The sequence below is a fragment of the Lipotes vexillifer genome, unplaced genomic scaffold, assembly GCF_000442215.2.
Source record: "Lipotes vexillifer unplaced genomic scaffold, Lipotes_vexillifer_v1.1 scaffold654, whole genome shotgun sequence".
NCBI classification, from domain to species: Eukaryota; Metazoa; Chordata; class Mammalia; order Artiodactyla; family Lipotidae; genus Lipotes; species Lipotes vexillifer.
Window position 1 is genome coordinate 940,003 of NW_006773486.1, and position 6,802 is coordinate 946,804.

At 35.5% G+C, this 6,802-nt stretch overlaps 1 pseudogene; it reads right to left on the reverse strand.

The window, feature by feature from the left end:
- Positions 1 to 251: 251 nt before the first annotated feature.
- On the reverse strand, positions 252 to 557 carry LOC103087326 (non-histone chromosomal protein HMG-14 pseudogene; annotated as a pseudogene).
- Between the last annotated feature and the right edge of the window lie 6,245 nt (positions 558 to 6,802).

Below are 6,802 nucleotides of genomic sequence, written 5' to 3' on the forward strand. Positions count from 1 at the left end.
TCAAAGCCTCCCATATTCAATATCCCACTATCTTCTGTTTGTACCAACAAATAAACAACTAGCAAATGATTTCACCTCTTAAAAAAAAGCATTTACACTTAAAAAATGGGATGAGGTGGGATACCCTCCTTTTTAAAAATGTTTTCTAGAGCTACTAAAAAACTTGCATTTACAAAATAGTTTATAAAAATATTCCTCTGGATTATACAAGAAGGGAGACAGGGACCACTGATAGGGCCGGGTGTGTGGTATTAATCAGACTTGGCCTCTTTCTCTCCTGCTTCATCAGAGGTTGGGCTCTTCTCCTTTTTAGTTTCTCCGTTTTCTGCAAGTAGGTCTTAAGTCTGTTGGTTAGCCACTTCGGCCTGTTTTCCCTTTGATCACTCCCCTTTTCCCTTTTGTTTGCACTTTTTTGTCTGAAGAGTTATGCTTTCCTGCCGCCTTTTTTGGCTTCTTTTCCACTTTTGCGGGAGCCTGTTTAGCTGGCAACCTCACGGATCTCCTCTTGGGCTCTCTTTCACTGCGCCCTCGGCAGAGCTGACCTTGCTCTTGAGCATCCTGGTGGCTGGGCGGGCGCTAGGCGAGTGCCTGCTGGCGTCGGTGCGCCGAGAACCTTCGCGAAGCTGGGCTGCCTGGCCGCTGCCGCTCCTCGTGCCTCCCGAGCTGCTGGGACCCGCCATGTTGTTCTTATTAAGTGATCAAACATATGTTCATTACCCATAGCTTTCGGGAAATATTTCAGGATTTAGCCAAATGTCATGCTTTCCATAATGCCTTTTCCCGTGACAATCCAAGCAACATATTGAGTTCTGGTCCCCAACAAAGTCCATTGACAGCCTTTCACATAGTAGAACTTTTGTACCCTTTTCTGCTCGTCAGTGTCAGTAAAGCCCTTCCCTTGCCAATGACTAGAAATATATCAGTGACCGTGAAACTGAAAAAAGAAAGTAGGAAACTATCAACGCTTTTCTCTCTAGAGGCTTTTTGACCACCATGCACATTTGCCCATTGGGTCCCTAACGACCATGAGTTGTGGTATGGCGCGACTTTCACCAAGCCAAAAAGCCCTACCTAGGTACATGTGGTTTTAGATTGTAGACACTTTGTTTTCCCAGTAATTATGATGATCCTTTCATCTTTTCCGGTTTCCTTTGTAAAAAAGAAAAAGAAAAATTCAAAACAGCCATTGGAAATTAGACTGTTAGTCTGTGAACAGTAGAGCACTGAGACTACCTACCTGTCCTCTGTTATCCTCCCCACATGTATTTATAAGGTTATTTAAAAAGAATAATTTCAACTCATGTTCACCATCTGAGACATAAAACAACACTTAAGGGGCTTCCCTGGTGGCGCAGTGGTTGAGAGTCCGCCTGCCGATGCAGGGAACACGGGTTCGTGCCCCGGTCCGGGAATATCCCACATGCCGCGGAGCGGCTGGGCCCGTGAGCCATGGCCGCCAGGCCTGCGCGTCCGGAGCCTGTGCTCCGCAACGGGAGAGGCCGCAGCGGTGAGAGGCCCGCATACCGCAAAAAAAAAAAATAATAATAAATAACACTTAAATCACTTCTCCGCTAGAATAGTCAGTAATGCATCCACTAACACAAATGTTTTTTTTTTATTTTTGTAAGGCACTACTTTGTGTGTGACCGAATTTTATCTCACAACACCATGAATTAGGTAGGAGAGCAATGACATTGACAAATGGGGAAGATCACAAAAAGAGTTTAACTGACTTACCTCTGTTCATTAGTAGTAGCAAGGTTAAGAGAAAATACTGCCTTGCATTTTAACAATTATGGCATCTGCTCAGTCTTTTGTTCTATTTTCTTTTTTATATGTTGTCTTGTCACTAGAATATAATCTCCTTAAGAGCACATATCATTCTTATCTTTCCCAAAGCTTTATACATGTTGGAAAATTCATTAATTTATTAGAGTAAGCATAATAAATATATTAAGCATGTATATTTCTCCCATATTAGATTCAATTAACTAGGGAAGGTAAGTGCTTCTTTGGCAGCTAATACAGAAATCTAGTATCCATCTCCTGACATTATGTCAAAAATATCACAAGAATTTATTTAAAAGGCTTGTATAATTATTTTTGTTTTTTCACAAGTAAAAACATGTAAAGTTATGTGTATAAATCTATACAATATAAATAGAAAATCACCTTTACACCAAGTTATGTTTTTGGTACACAAAGGATAGTCATTTTGTCTCTATGTAAAATATATATTTCTACATTAAATTTGAATCACAATCTGTATATCACTTTGCAACCTACCTTTTTTCTGGAGGGAGGGGTTAACATCTTTATTAGAGTATTATTGCTTTACAGTGGTATGTTAGTTTCTGCTTTATAACAAAGTGAATCAGTTATATATGTACATATGTTCCCATATCTCTTCCCTCTTGCGTCTACCTCCCTCCCACCCTCCCTATCCTACCCCTCTAGGTGGTCACAAAGCACCGAGCTGATATCCCTGTGCTATGAGGGTGCTTCCCACTAGCTATCTGTTTTACGTTTGGTAGTGTATATGTCCATGCCACTTTCTCACTTTGTCACAGCTTACCCTTCCCCCCTCCCCATATCCTCAAGTCCATTCTCTAGTAGGTCTGTGTCTTTATTCCCATAGTGCCCCTAGGTTCTTCATGACCTTTTTTTTTTCCTCTTACATTCCATATATATGTGTTAGCATATGGTATTTGTTGTTCTCTTTCTGACTTACTTCACTCTGTATGACAGACTCTAGGTCCATCCACCTCACTACAAATAACTCACTTTCGTTTCTTTTTATGGCTGAGTAATATTCCATTGTATATATGTGCCACATCTTTATCCATTCATCTGTTGATGGACACCTAGGTTGCTTCCATGTCCTGGCTATTGTAAATGGAGCTGCAATGAACATTGTGGTACATGACTCTTTTTAAATTATGGTTTTCTCAGGGTATATGCCCAGTAGTGGGATTGTTGTGTCATATGGTAGCTCTATTTTTGGTTTTTTGAGAAACCTCCATACTGTTCTCCATAGTGGCTGTATCAACCTATATTCCCACCAACAATGCAAACGGGTTCCCTTTTCTCCACACCCTCTCCAGCATTTATTGTTTCTAGATTTTTTGATGATGGCCATTCTGAGTGCTGTGAGATGATACCTCATTGTAGTTTTGATTTGCATTTCTCTAATGGTTAGTGATGTTGAGCATTCTTTCATGTATTTTTTGGAAATCTATATCTTCTTTGGAGAAATTTCTATTTGGGTCTTCTGCCCATTGTTGGATTGGGTTGTTTGTTTTTTTGATATTGAGCTGCATGAGCTGCTTGTAAATTTTGGAGATTAATCGTTTGTCAGTTGCTTCATTTGCAAATATTTTCTCCCATTCTGAGGGATGTCTTTTGGTCTTGTTTATGGCTTCCTTTGCTGTGCAAAAGCTTTTAAGTTTCATTAGTTCCCATTTGTTTATTTTTGTTTTTATTTCCATTTCTCTAAGAGGTGGCTCAAAAAGGATCTTGCTGTGATTTGTGTCATACAGTGTTCTGCCTGTGTTTTCCTCTAAGAGTTTGATAGTGTCTGGCCTTACATTTAAGTCTTTAATCCATTTTTTTATTTTGTGTATGGTGTTAGGGTGTTCTAATTTCATACTTTCACATATACCTGTCCCGTTTCCCCAGCACTACTTATTGAAGGGGCTGTCTTTTCTCCACTGTATATTCTTGCCTCCTTTATCAAAGATAAGGTGACTGTATGTGTGTGCGTTTATCTCTGGGCTTTCTATCCTATTCCATTGATCTATCTTTCTGTTTTTGTGCCAGTACCATACTGTCTTGATTACTGTAGCTTTGTAGTATAGTTTGAAGTCAGGGAGCCTGATTTTTCCAGCTCCGTTTTGCTTTCTCAAGATTGCTTTGGTTATTTGGGGTCTTTTGTGTTTCCATACAAATTGTGAAATTTTATGTTCTAGTTCTGTGAAAAAATGCCAGTGGTAGTTTGATAGAGATTGCATTGAATCTGTAGATTGCTTTGGGTAGTCGAGTCATTTGAACAGTGTTGATTCTTCCAATCCAAGAACATGGTATATCTCTCCATCTATTTGTATCATCTTTAATTTCTTTCATCAGTGTCTTATAATTTTCTGCATACAGATCTTTTGTCTCCCTAGGTAGGTTTATTCCTAGGTATGTAACCTACCTTTTTATTTGTTCACCTAATAATTTATAGTCATTCTAACCAGCCATTATTATAGCAACATACTAACAAGGAAAGTATTTAAGGGTACCTATTGGACTACAGTTTCAGTTTTTACTTTTCTGAAAAGTAATCAAGCAGAGTCAATTCATTCTATTTGGTTTTAATAAATAATTTTTCTACTTTGTAGTAGGATTTTTCTACTTTGTAGTAGTATGTAACTTTTCTACTTTGTAGTAGTATTATTTTAATAAATAATTTTTCTACTTTGTACTTTGTAGTAGGACCAACATTTTGGCAAGTATTAGTAAGAATTGAAAGTCTGGGCTACACAATGCAAAAGAAGTCTGCCAGTATTTTAAAATAATATAAAAGTTGATCAAAATAAAAGTTTTTAAAATTATGAAATAAATCACAGATTTGAAAACATATAATTATTTAAACTAGAAGTTCAGAAGTAAGATATTTTAAAAAGTTCATGAGAAAATTAGTGAACTGTAATAACTGAAGAAATTATCTAGAATACACCTCCAAAACCAGTGTCAGAAGATAGAGGGTTTACAAAACTTGGAAGATTGATGAGATCTAACAAATGAGGGAAAGGAGATATTTTAGAGGTAATGGCTAAACATTTTCTGTTGAGAGACATGCACTCAAAATCAGCAAACACAGTGAATGCAAAAAGAATCAATAAAAAATAAATGTACACATCAATATATAATTTTTATACTAACCACCAAAGACAAAGAAAAGACATTAAAAGTGGCTAGACGCAAATGATAAATTACCTATTAAGAGTTAACAAAAACAGAAATGAGAAGACAGTAGAATAATTTTTCAAAAGGCCAGGAGAAAATGTCCACTGGAAAAAAAACTTTTAAAAAATCTTTAAAATTTTGAGTGAAATAGACAATTTTAGTAATACCAGAATGTAGAAAAGTTTAACAGCAATGAATCTCATTTAAAAAATCATCGAAAGTGTGCTTTTCAAAGAGTAGGAAAATAATATAAGAGGAAGTTCTGACATACAAGAAAAATATGGCAAGTAAAGAAAGTGGTAAATACTTGGGTAAATATAACCATATATTGACTACAAAATATAGCAATAAGAATGACTAATATTTTAAAATAAAAAGGCAAAAAAAAGATCGAACTATGGTATTTGATTTAAAGGATATGTGAGTCAAGAAAAGGAGCATGATCAGAGACAGTGCTTTCTATAGTCCTTGAATTAGTTACAAATATGAAAACTTTAATAAATTTATCCTGTGTTAAACAATGTATGGAATTAAAATACCAAAGATAACCTTTGAAAGAATAGAAACAGAATGTGTACCTTACAAATAAATTTGGGAGTAATATTATATTTTAAAAAAAGTGTTTTAGTCAATCATAACTTAATCAAGCAGTTTTTTTTAAAAAAGAATATTTTCAGAAAGGCCAAAGAAAGCTTGACAATGTGATAAAAATGACATTTTTGGTTATATCTATGGTAGAATAGCTGATATCAAGGTAACCTCCCCACAGAAGATAACACAAGGTGAATATTAGATAAAAGAATAGATGATAGATTTATACATATATAAAATATATGGAATAGTATATTTGTATATATAGTATATGTTTAAATGCATAAATTTAAACTACATATAGTTTATTCAATATATGTATAACTTATGTTTATAAGTATTATATTATCATATATACATGCATACATATACACATATATGTACATATATACATATAAGGAGAGGTTTAAAAATTATTAGGAAACAACAATGACAACCAGACCTAAGAGGCAAGAACGGGGAGAAAAACACATTGATGTGAGCTTCAAATTCTCCTTGAGTTTTTCCCCTTGGAACCTATTTGAACTGAGGACATAAAAGCTAAAATGAAAGGATAACAATAGTATCAGTAGCCTGAGGTGACTAAAAATTACACTTCAATGTTATCAAGCATTCAGTATTTGAGGAATCAAAAACCCTGAGAATTTATGTGCAATATTTCTTCAAGATATTTGTCAATTTCTAAACCAAATGATAACTTTAAAGAAAAAAGTAATAAAAGTTTAAAATCTGTAAATAGGTATGGTCATAATAGAAATCATAATAAAAATTAGAAAATTCTCAAAATTGAATAATGCAAACTTCATATATAAGAACTCAAGAGATGCAGCAAAAATGGTACTGCAGAAGACAATGCTAATTTAGGTGCTATATTAGGGAAAAAATAATAGAGTTTAGAGGAGAAATTAATGAAATTAAAAAAGATAAAATAGAATTAACAAACCAGAAAGCTAGTTTTTTACAAAAACAAATTGCAGCAGCAAAGAGAATGCACCTCACATACCTCTACCTATAAGCATGTAATCTATCAACAGTAACAGCTGCTCTGCTCTGAAATCATTGTCTTGTTTACACGGAGACCATGAGCTCCTCCAGTTAGAACTGGGATCATAATGCAAGCCTGATCCTGGGAGACGTGGGACTCCTCTTGTGGCAGACTTCAGCTCAGGGACTTTTCAAAGGGCTTGCTATGTCTGTTTTGATTGGATAGCTGTATAAGGCACTTTACCCAGCCTTTCCTCCATCTCTTCTTCTCTTTCAA